The 12934-nt window shown below is 40.3% G+C and overlaps 1 protein-coding gene across 4 annotated transcripts in view; it reads left to right on the top strand.

Annotated features, from left to right (window-relative positions):
* EXOC4 (exocyst complex component 4) overlaps window positions 1-12934 on the top strand; it is a 672527-nt gene that overhangs the window by 102290 nt on the left and 557303 nt on the right. The window lies entirely within an intron of this gene.

Here is a 12934-nt window from a genome sequence, read left to right on the forward strand (position 1 = left end):
ACAACAGCACAGACCCCAGCAACCTGAAATATCCCTTCATCGTAAACAGCGAGAAAGTCGTGTTCCTGTTTAAAGGGGCTGCTGCTGATCCTGTGAACTTCTGTCATCTTCAGAAGGACTTTTAACAAACTTCTCTCCCTGACTTTAAAATTAGAAGGAGATGCTCAGTGCCGAGCAGTCAAGGATGTGCACTGTTTGGCTTTCAGCTGCAGGGTACTTTACTTCCCTGGAATTAGTCCTGTAGCAAGGTAATGCATATTAAAATGCTCTTAAACACCGTGTCATAAACATATAGGTAGCCTCATTTTATCACCATTTTCCTACAGTCAACTCTTGCATACATTGGGGTGAATGACAGGTCAAGAGCTTATTTTGAGATGAGAATGAATCTGTAAGTATAAATGAATCATTTTGATGGATTTAGTTGAGATTGGAGAAATGATATGACTGGTACGATGCTGCAGAGATGGTATTTAGAAATTTTATTATATTTTCTCTGCATGTGCCAGGAAAACATATTCAGTTTGGCCAGATGAAAATTAGAAATACAATTAAGAGTCAGCTGAACCAAATTTGACATAGCTAAATAGAAATGTCTTGGTTAAACAGTACTTACTAATATGAACAAAAATTAAGTATATGTAGGGAATTGAAAAATGTAACTGCGTAGGAATGAAATGACTTGCATGGCAAATAGGGGTCTTGCAGCAATAAATAAATCACGATGGAAAGTTGTAGTTATTTTTGACAGTATAGACACATTCCCGGTGAATTGAATGATTAATTCTTGGTTATTCATTCATTAGACTTTTTGGGGGGTTAATTCTGTGTGCTTTCTTGACGGTTCAGTAGGAAGAATGTGGTTACAGCTGTGTTCCCTGAGTTCTTTCTGCTACTCTGTCAATTACTGCATGCCCGTGGTGGGTACTTGTGAACATTTGTGTATTGAATAAAATACCTTTATTGTTTAGGAGCTCGTTATTTAACATTTTACATATGGTTTGCTAATCTGTCATATGGAAATAATATGTGCCTTCATGATACATGTTCATGTTAAAGGATGAAATAAGATAATAGATTTTAAAGCTATTTCAAAAATAGTTAGAATTAGGGACTTCGTTTTCAGGCCGTGGTGAACCCACCTTCTGCTGTGAGCAGCTCTAAGAGTGGGGGTCTTGGGCCGTCTGCACAGTCTGCTGAGAGAAGAGGGCCTGGAGGTGAGCGCCAGAGCCCACCAGCTTCTCCTTTGGGATGCTTTCCAGTCTGCGGCACAGTGACTCCTGCACAGACAGCGGTAGCCTCGCTCTAATCGGCAAGGGCAGAGGGCAGAGTTCAGGGGTGTGGAGGCAGCTGGAATTTGTGGGGTAGGGTACTGGAGAAGAGGAAATGGCATAGGGGAGTCCCAGAAATCTGAGAAGAGTGCCCTCGAGCCTTTGTTCAAACATGAAGCCTCGCACACCCAAGGCTGGGCAGAAAACAGCTGTGGAGGGACTGTAAGCAGAGTGGCTCTGGAAGTTGCCAGATGCTTGGGAATGTTGGAGTCGGCCCACTCAGTATGGGGAACACTTGTGAACATCCTGTGCTTTTCAGTGTGACCTCGGACAGGTTATGGCTTGGGAACAAGGCTGTCCTAGCCAAAGAGTAAGGGTTACTCTAGGTCCCATAACAAAGGCCAAGCCAAGTCTCTGCAGTATCAGTCCAACCTACTTGTATATTCACTGCCTTCCAGAACAAAAGTCACTATAAAATAAGACAATATGGTCCAGGTCCTCAATAATGAAGCTTCCATACTGTGCAGCATCCAATTGTTATACTTGAGAAAAAGCAGAAAAATGTGACTGATGATTGGGGTTTCAAAAAGTTGGAAATTAATATCTGAAACGAAAAGTTTATCAGATAGATTGAGCAGAGGATGGCATGCTGTAGAAGAAAGGACCAGAGAACTTGAAGTTAAATCAGTTGAAATCACTTATACTGAACCACAGGAAAAAAAATGGACTGAAAAGAAAAATGAACAAGGTCATAATGTTCTCTGGGACAATATCATGCAGTCTTACATGTGTGTAGTTGCAGGTACAAAAGGAAAGGGGAGAAAGATTGAGGCAGAAAATTATGGAAGAGACAATAACCAAAAATTTCTACATTTGTTAAAAAACATAAACCCATAGATCTAAGGAGCTCATCAAATCCGAAGCAGGATTAACACCCAGAAAATATAGGCACATCATCAGGTTGCTGAAAACTAAAGAAAAAAATCTTATAGATAGCCAGAGGGAAAAAGACATTGCCAGTGATAGAATTCTTCACTAACTTCTCATGAGAAGCAACATAAGCCGGAAATCAATGGATGACATCTTGAAAGTGCTGGGAAATATAAAAATTGTCAATCTGAAATTTTATAGGTATTCTTTGACATGAAGGTAAAATAGAGACGTTTTCAGATGGACTAAAGCTGAAATAATTTGTCACCATTAGACCTGGACTTCGGGAAATGTTATAATGGACAGTTTTTCAAGTGAAAGGAAAATTATGCCTGATGGTAACCATCTATAGGAAAATATAAAGGGGCTCAGAAGTGGTAAATGTGTGGGTAACACTAACTTACACTTTTCTCATTGATTACTTTCTACTTAAAGACAAAATAATATATGTTGGTTTTAATAGCATACTTAGAGGTAAAATGCATGGCTGTAATTGCACAAAAGTGGGGAGTAAGGTCAAGGAACTGTACTGCCGAGTCTCGTACGTCACACAGGCACGCCTTGGAGATACGCAGGCTCAGTTCCAGGCCCGCGCAGGACAGCAATACCTCAGTAAAGCAAGTCTTCATCTCTTTGCTGGTGGAGGGTTTTGCCTTCAATTTGTTAAAACAAGAACAAAAACAAAACAACCTTAACATCTGTGAAGCAAAATAGAGTGAAGCATAATAAAATGAGGTGTATCTGTATATGAAGAGGTGTGCTGGTTAAATTTTGTTAAGTTTCGAATGCATATTTTAGTCCCTAGAGCAGAACTAAGGCTGTAAAATAGATGTATAGCTAAAAAGTAAGTAAAGGGGATAAAATTGAATAGTGAGTAAATATTTGATTAATCTAAAAGAAAACAGGAGGGGAAGAATAAAGAATAAATGAATAAATAAATGCAACAGCATGGATGGACCTGGAGAACATTATGCTAAGTGAACTAAGCCAATCAGAGAAAGACAGATACCATATGATCTCACTTATATGTGGAATTTAATGAACAAAATACCCTGGGGAATAAAATAGAAACAGAGGAATGGATACATGGAGCAGACTGACAGCTGTCAAAGGGGAGGGGCTCAGGCGGTTGGGTGAAAAAGGTTAAGAGATTAACCAAAACAAACAAACAAACAAACAAAACCCCACAGAACTCATAGACACAGACCATGGTTTGGCGTTGCCAGAGGGAAAGGGGGGTAGAGGGAGGTAGAACAGGCTAAAGGATGGAAAAGTGACTTAGGGTGGTGAACACACAATACGATGTGCAAGTGATACATTGATATTATAGAATTGTACACCAGAAACCTACCCTATTTTGCCATGTATCATGCTCACTTTTTTGCCCAAATTTCTGAGGGGAAAATAAGGATGTGTACTCTACATGGGCAGAATGATTACCACAGGTATAATAATCCTGTGTATAATGTGCACAAAAACATGGGTGCACACTATACACGGCATAATACGGTAGATAATTTTACTAACCAATGTCACCCAAATGAATTCTATTTTTTAAAAAACTGCCTACCAGGACATTACAGGGTCAATTGACAAAACTAGAATACAGACAGATTCGACAACTTTCAGTCAAATTGTGTAGAGGACAAATTTTGTGTGTGTATGTACATATATAAAACAATTAATAAAGTAACAGTATTAACAGTAGTTGAATTTGACAGGTTTATTTCAATTTCTTTCTGCCACTTCTGTAGAGAGTCCAGTTTAGGGTTAGATAATGCGCTTACTTTTCATGTCTCTTTAGTTTAATTCAAACTTGAACATTTCCATAGCCTTTCTTTAGCTTTTTAACAGTGGCATTTTGAAGAATCTATCCCCATTTTTTTAATAAAAGTTCCTCATTTTGGGTTTGAGAGATACACTTTAAATATGAATTATAGGTAGATTAAAATATGCAAATGGAAGAGATATACTATGAAATACTAATAGCAATAATTTGTATAATGGAAACATATTGGACACTATTGGGATATATAATATTAAATGTAATTATTTGTATCATAGTACTTAATGGCATTTAAAACCTGAATACATAGTACCTTATAGATTATGTAATCCTACTCTCACAAGGTTACAACATACTTTATGAATAAGTTTTTATGATCAGATATTTGACTAAGACTAATGTTCTAAATTTAAAATGTTCTAATCTTATAGGATCCTATTTATAATAATATCGCAAAGAATTAATTATGGTTATGGACAAAATAAGATATTATGCTTTACTTACTTTGGATTTGTCAAATGTATATAATTCCTACATTTTGGAAGATAAAACCCATTATCTCATATTAATATTTATAATAAACTGAGGAACTTGAAGTTCTATCAGACATTAATTTAAAATGTTAAGATGATTAAAAATATGTTTCTGGCTTATTAAATGAGTTATATTTTTCATACATGTGGAGATTGTATCTTCACATTATGGAATGAGTTATTCATTTGTGTATTTAAACAGCTTTATTGAGATATAAGTTACATGCCATAAGAGTAACCTGTTTTAAAGTGCAGATTCCAGTGATTTTTAGTACGTTTATGGAGTTGTGCAACCATTGCCACGATGGGGTTTTGGAACGTTTTCATTACCCTAAAAAGAAACCATGTGTCCATTAGCAGTCATTGTTTCTCTTCCCCACCCCCTTCACCCCCAAGATATGTTTACAGCACTGAAGAGGTCTCAGTTGTGAGTTCTATATCCCAGTACCTTATAGGCCCAAATCACACGCTGGTCAGTACTGTTGCTAATTCAGTTAGTGCGTACACCATTGGCATCAGCTTTTTGACAGATAAAGAACATGAAACTGAAACTTAGCTAATAATACAGGGTAAGAGGTCTCACACAGAAACAACATTTCATTTCATGAATGGTGTTTAGTTGGTTTGAGGTCAGGGTATGACACTGTTCCTTCTCCACTTCCATTTCCTCCACCTCTTTCCCACCTACTTTTCTGCTCCCGTTTCTTTTCCCAACCCTGTTTTAGAAGAATGACCTTAATCATGACCTTAATCTAGGGTTGGTTGGTTCTTAACTTTTTTTTCCCACTCATGTTTATTACTAATGCACAGATTTGAGAATAAAGCCTTTTTGAACAAGAGATTCATCTAAATATTTTAAGTAATACAATAGAAATTATTTCACAACTTACAAGTAGTTTTTAGGTGTCTGTATTTTCCAGTTCCCCCCGAATCTCCGAATTCTTTCAGGCTACAGATTACTGAATAATATTAGGCCACATACCCATCAGTAAATTGGATCTGCAGTGACACAGACATGTACATGAATGAATGTTGCTGAGTGTAAAAACAGTAGTTGGCAAAATGTGTTATATCTCTCAGACATTCGAATGGAACAAGACAGGTTTCCAAGGCTGATGGCGAACTGATGCTTGGAGAAGTCAGAGAGGGAGGAACGACGGGGACTGGCACTCCAGACAGGTAGAGTGACAAATAAGATGACATTGGCGAGTGGCACAAAGGAATGCGTGTGTGAGGCTCTTCGGGGGTACTTAGGAAGAAGAAGGGTGCGAGGGGAACTGAGAGTCTTTCTGTGGACTGGAAGGTGCGTTGGGAGAGGTGGCTCTGGGCGTAGGTTGTGGAAGGCCTGGTGTCATCTAAGAGGTTTATTTGTGATGTATCTTTAGACCAAGGGTTTTCGAAGCTGGGTATATGTCAGATTCATCTACAGATTGGTTTCTGTGTGGTTTGTTTGTTTGCTTGTTTTTGGTCTTTTAGCTCCTAAGGTGTTTCCAATATGTTTGTTTAGGATCCTGTAATTGGGACCGGTGGCCTTGAGTCACTGCTTCTCGAAGTATGTTTCCTAGGCCAGCAGGATCAGTGTGACCTGGGAACATATGAAAAGTGCAGAATTTTATCCCTACCTCAGACTTAGCAAATCAGAAACTGTGGGGGTAGGACATACAGCTTGTTTTAACGAGCCTTTTAGGTGATTTATACGCTTGCTGAAGTTGGGGGTCTTGATCTGTGGTATCCGGGGCCTTCTAGGAGTTTGCTGGGGTGTGATGAGATGGGGTAACTGATGTGGTAGCAGTGAAAAAACTGAGCGGGGGGTGGGGAGGCCGGAGGGTCAGACAGGGAAACCATTCTGTAGGCTAATAGAGAGCCTGTGGACTGTGTTACTTGAGGTGTTGTCTATTAGTGAAATATTCAAGACAGGCTTTTCTGGGCATAATGAAGGAAAACAAAGAAGAGAGAAGGGGATTTGTAAACCTTTTGGGGAGTCTTTTAGAAATTCTGTAAAACCATGTAGTCACTTTGTCGGCCTGATTTCCAGTATGACAGATATTTTAATGATAGTTCCCATAGTTCCGGGGCCAGCTCAGGGCCAGGTACTAGGGAAGGAAGATGAGCAAGAGAGGGTGAGAAAGCTCCTCCGCAGCGGTGTGCGTTTTCCCACTGCATCTGGCACTGCTGTTTTGCCTGAGGAGTGACACAGGAGCATGTGTGCCATCGTGGAGGGTTTAGAAAAGAGTGTTTTCGGTTGCAGTTTCCATGTAGGGTTTTCTGCTCAGGTCCAATTCAGTTTTCTTAAGCTTGTTGGTGAAAGGCTCTTTCGGCTCAAAGACTCCTGGAGAACGGTCACTGAGAAGAGTAGCAGACACCATAGGCCAGGCACCAGCCTGCATGAAGGGGGTGGGGCCCCATGATAAATGGGGTCATGAGTGTTGAGAGTTTGAATTTCGGTGCTGCTTTGAATGGAAAATATTTCTTGCTGAAAAATTGAAATGTTCTTTTGTTTACTGAATCTTGAGAAAAACAATCATTTTTTGCTTCTGTGGAAGACTACGGCCGTTTTTCTCCACTGGAACCTGAGCTTTTCCCTGGCAGGCAGAATCCATCCTGCTGTTGGAAGACTCATCTGTCACCGCGCGTTTGTGTCTAGAGACAGTTTAGTGAGGAGACAGGCTGTCGTGCGCAGTGACAGGGCGCCAGAGTGCTCTCCTGGTGTCGCCCCGGCGACCGCGCCGGGCACTCCCTTTGCAGTTTCACACTCCTGATGAAACTGTGATAATAGACATGCGTGTTTTTGCCCCTCTGAGCAGTAGCGGCACCTTCCCAAATGGCGCCTACGTGGTGACATGCCTGTCATACTGTTGACTGCACATTTTCAAGTGTCTGAGACTGAGGTTCACGAGAAACACACAATATTCCATTGACTCTAGGAACCAGCAAAACAGGCAATAAGAGGATCACTTGAACAAGCTCATCTTTCATGTTTTGTGGTTCTGAAAAAAAATTTCATTTTTTTTTTCATACCCATTTTTGAAGCAAAACTGCCCTCTTAGGCATCATTGGCCTGAATGTGCGTAACGCCTTGGTGTGCGCGGAGCAGGGCCCTGTGGGTGGAGGCAAGGCTCCCATTATACTGTTGACCACGACCGGTCCCGGGCAAGTCCGTCCACGTTTCCTGGAGATGAACAGAGACGGGATGTAAAGTCCTTTTAGCTTTGTTAACCGCCCATAAGTGTTTCAGTAGTGATGAAATTAACCTCATGCAGAGAGAACTGGAAGTTTGCGGTCAGGTAAGAAAAGACACAAATCTTACTGGTGTTGACCCATGACCTGGAGGGGGTTTTCCAGGGAGAGACACAATTAGTTTTGAATCCAGCTCTGAAACTGGGCTCTTCTTAGGTTTTGTTTCATTTGGCATTTTGGCTAGCTGAGGATTCCACCCCGGTAGGTGACACTAGCTTTTCCTCCTGTATTTCAGGCTACATAACTTGTGAGATTACAGAAATAGTTTTCATTTCTTAGCCTTTACACTTTTTTGACAGCTTCTCTTTTGGGCGGCATGTCAAAGTCACGTTGGCATCCAGGCCACTGAGTCTCTGGAAATGTGCCTGCTCCTACAATTTTTATTCTGCCTTGTCAATGGATAGCATGCTGCCCAATGAAGAGTTAATGTTCAAAGTCAGAGTAGAAATCTTCCTCTAGATTGGACTCAGCTTCTGTAGCACCAGGACCCTGCAGGTGTGGTTTTGTGTTCACTGCTTATGCTGAAAGCAGGAACCGATGGGCAGGCACACCGTCTGGCTCCCAGTGCAGAGACAGCAAAGGCAGAAGTCAGAGTGCATGGGGGTCTAAGGCCCAGTGAAACCTGCGGTGAGCGTCGTGGACATCCTAACATACTGGGCCAAGCAGAGAATAGTAGCTTGGCAGCAAATACCCCAGGATAGGTAGATCTGGTGGAAGGTCTGCTCTCCTTAAACTCCTTCTTACCCAGGAAGGGTCTTCTTGGGCCTGATTAGATCCTGGAGTAGAGGACCCAGTGGTAGAAATGGCAGGTCTTCCTTTCAACTCACCACCTCTACTGGACAAGTGCCCCTCAGACCCACTCTGGTGGTTTAAGTGTCCTTCTGAAGGCTGTGTGCTTACTGAGGTTTGATGCACCTGGGCCAAAGCAAGGGGGTTGCCAGGAACCACGCAGCCATGATAAGTGGTGGTGATTAGTGGTAAGAGGAGAAAGAATGAGGTAGAGAGTATTGTTCTGTACGGTTTGAGTGATACTAAAAAGCAGTTGACATTGCTTCGCTGACATTGCTTTTGGCTACCTGAGGAGATTTTAGAGCGACAATAATTATATTTTCCTGGATTGATAATATGTTAAAAAGTTTTAAACCCATGCTGATTGTGGAGGTAGTATGGGACTGTGCCTAAATTCTTCAGTTTAGTGATCTTTTGGTTTGATTGTCTGTTGCTGCCTACCACATTACTCAGAAAGTTGGTGGTGTAAGGTAACAATCATTTTATTTGCTCTGAGTTCTGTGAGTGAGGAATTCCACCAGGGCTCAGCTGGGTGGTGCAGGTTTCACGTGGCATCAGCTGAGATCCGTCACTCAGCTGCTTCACCTAAAGACTGAGCTGGCTTAGAAGGTCCAAGTAGGCTTCCCCACATGGTTTCTCTCTCTCCATAGGACCTCACAGCGTGGTCGTCTCAGGGTAGCTGGGCTTCTTACACCATAGCTGGCTTCCAATAGGGAGACATTACAAAGGACAGAGGTGGAGGTTGGGGTCTCTTAAGGCCCAGCTTTGGACATTACATGCTTTCCCAGCGGTCCCATTCTGTTGGTCAAAGGGCAGCCAGGATTCAAGCAGAGGGAAAGAATCCGTTCAGTGGGAGGAGTGGCAGAGAATTTGCAATTGTCTTTACCACGAAGCGGTGGGGTTTGTAGGTCTCTATCCATGGAAGAATCCACCACAGTCAGACACTGGTGCGGGATTATTATTGCTGGGCTTTTGTCGCAGGGTAAAGGTTAACGTTTTATTACTGCCTGTTTACTCTTAATTAGTTAGAAAATATTTAAATGATTGTCATGGCTTAGCAAACTTTGCCAGTTTGATGATATTAAATAAAATAAAGACCATTCAAGATGCGCTTAGGTCTTTTGTGGAATTGCTTTGTTCAAGTGAGTCTGTGGGCACTCTTACAGCGATTATCCTTCGTTTACTTGTCACTTCAGGCTCAAGCCCTGCAGTGCCTTCCATATCTCCCTGATCCCGCTGACCTTCCGTTTCTATCTTACTGTATTGTCCCCACGTTGGAGATAGAGAAACTGAGATAAGAGTTTTTAATCATGTTTTTATCACCAAAGAGTCAAGTGTAGAATTCAGCTTGTCCTAGCTCTCTTTCTAAATTTTTAAGTCAGTGGTTTACAACCTGACTTTGGGTTATACTGTGGCATCTTGACATTTAAGAAAATCTGTGATATTCTTTTAGTTACTCCATTTAGTTGAAATGATTTTAGTTCACACATTTTAAAAATGGTTTTAGTTCACGTATTTAAAAAATTTTGTGTTGAGGAATATGTCTCATTAGGCGTCTTACTGAGTGGTGTATCTTTTGTACGTATAGCAGTTTATTTGCACCCATACGTGTGTACGTGTTTTCAAATTACAAAGACTGAGGGTTTCAAGTTTAAAAGAATAGGAGTCACTGAATAGAGATTCCGCTTTTCTAGTTCTAAAATATGAAAGATTTTGATAAATGCATTAAAATTGGTTTAAGCTTTTGCAGTTAAAATTGGTTTAGTTTCCAATTTCCATTGGTTTAATGGAAATGAAGTTACTTCACTTATGCTATTGCAGTGGTTCAGATTAGATCACCTGAATGCTCTGAATATTTTGGGAGTCACAGTGGTACTAGTGGTCACTGCGCTTCCTTCTCCCCGCCTCCATCCCTTTCTTCCTTCTCTCTCTCCCTTCTCTCCCCCGTCCAGTTTTTAGGGGTGCTTTAGTTTTCTCTTGTATGTGTTGCTTGTATGAAATGGTTGTCGGCAGGGAGCACAGAGAAGCTCTGGTGATTGCTGTTCCTTTGAGGGTGTGCCTCTGTTCCTACTTGTCCCTCTAGTGACAACTGCATTCTGGTAACTGTGTCCTCCGTCTGTACTGTTTATATTCTTGTTCTGGAGTAAAGGTTGGAATATAGAAACGAGGGACATGACTGATGTGTGTTCCATCATACGACTATGCGAAGCTTAATGTAAAAATTGAGTGGAAATTAAATAGCAGGATATTAATATTTTATGTCCATGACCTTAAACCTTTTGAGGTGAAAGGTGATGTAGAACCTGCTGTTATAATATTTCTTTTTATCTTAGCTTATAAGATCTCCATTATTCGAATGAGTTCTGCTAATGAAAGAGATTGTGAAAGAAGAATTTTCTGTGATGCTCTGCTGTGTCGTGCAGGACCCAGTTGCCAGGGTTGAGAGGTGGCAGGTGCTCCGGCGCAGAAGTCTGAGACGGTGCCCTTGACCTAAAGAATCCTACGGTCAACTGTTTTAAATCTATGTGTAATCTGGCTCACAGTGTCTTCTGGATTCTGTTAGACTCGTCATGGTTGCTCTGCAATCTGTCATCTCTGTAATCTTGAAACTGGGGTGTACAATCAGAATTACCTGTGGACCCCGTATCTAGAGAGCCCCCTTCAGTAGGATTCCATCTGATTCTAATGAACAGTCTGGTTTAGAGCTAGAATTAGCAACTGTTGTAGATTTGGTCATACTAAAACCAGGAGTATTAAAGGCAGTCTTAAAGGATATGAGAAATCTACAAAAAGACAAATTTAGTTTAGGTTTGAAAATACGCCACTCTAGCGTGTTTCAGAGAGTTTCTATTTCTGTGATATGTAGCACATTATTTATCAAGTTGAAATGCCATGGATGGGAAAATACTTTGATACACACATTTTAGAAGGAAAAGATATGCTAAATGACTCTGGTATAACTGATCTCCACTTACAGATTTTGGCCAACTTTATTTAGCGTAGTAGCCCAAAGACAGACAGCGTAGGTAATTTCTGTTTTTGACTTCAATAATTGAGAGCATTGACAAATACATTATTTTATCCAAGATTTTTTTTTTTGACTGGAAACAATTACATGAGAATGTTTATGGTTATTTGGTTATTAAGAAAGGGGGATTTCTTATGTTGCTTTCCCCATCACTATTTATTACTTGTATGAGTTTTCTAAATGTATATTAATTTATGTTTTTTAACAGAGGGGAAAACACAGTTCTTTCTTTTTTAACATCTTCATATAAAAGGAATTTAAGAAATTATTTTAACCTTGAGGGTGTTAAGACAAAAATATAAGCCAAGAACAGTGCAGAGCAGTTTCAGGTCCCATGGAAAAATGTTCAGTATGAACACAGGTGCTAGGGAAGACCATAGAAGGAGGAGGTCAGAATGGGTTAGAGTAGCTGAGCAGGGGCAGAGTAGAACTGGGCACATTTTAACATGGTTATTGAATACATCATGTGAATAGTATTAGATGAAGCTGAGAGAATGGACGGTTTTTAGTTGGTTTGTTTTCTTAGAACGTGGTAACCAAAAAATAAGATTGAATAATTTTGGGTGACCGGGACATCTTTGAGTAACAGATCAAGAAGTTTGTTCGCCCCCCTTCAGGCAGTAGGCTGTTACTTTTCTTTTTTTTTATTAGAAAATGTCAAACGTGTTCAGGAACATATAGACATGCATACTGGTCCCCATGTACTCATCATCCAGCTTCACCAGTTTCAGGAATTAGGAATTTATGGCCATGTTGTTTCATTTCTAGCCCTATTATTTTCCTTTTCCCTTATTTTGAAAACAATTCTAGCGATTATATTGTTTCATCTATATTCCAATATGAGTCTGTAAAAGATAAGGACTTTAAAAATACAACTGTACCTAAAAACATAATTTCCTTATTGTCCAATATCCAGTCGATGTTAACATTTCCGGTGGTCTCAAATGTTGTATATTTTTTACATTTTGTTTGAATAGGATCCGAATAAGGTTTAAAAATTGCAGTTTGATTGGTAAGTTTCTGAAGATTCTTTCAATCTTTAAGTTTCCCTCCAGCTCTCTCTATTTTTTTTACCCCTTGAAATTTATTTATTGAGGAAACCAGATCATTTGTTCTGTAGAACTTCTCACATCCTGGCTTTTGTTGATTGCTTCCTCATGCTATCATTTGCTATTTATTAATGTTCTGTAACTTGGGTGTAGAGGCTCAGTCAGATTGAAGTTGATTCTTGGGGGCATGACTGCTTCACATACAGTGGTAGTTATTATGCTTTTTTGATAAAGGAGTAAAGTGGTGAAAGTAATATGTTAGGATGATTTATCTGGCAGCAGTGTGTAGAATGAATTGGTGGAGAAGGAAA

The sequence above is a fragment of the Desmodus rotundus genome, chromosome 6, assembly GCF_022682495.2.
Source record: "Desmodus rotundus isolate HL8 chromosome 6, HLdesRot8A.1, whole genome shotgun sequence".
NCBI classification, from domain to species: domain Eukaryota; kingdom Metazoa; phylum Chordata; class Mammalia; order Chiroptera; family Phyllostomidae; genus Desmodus; species Desmodus rotundus.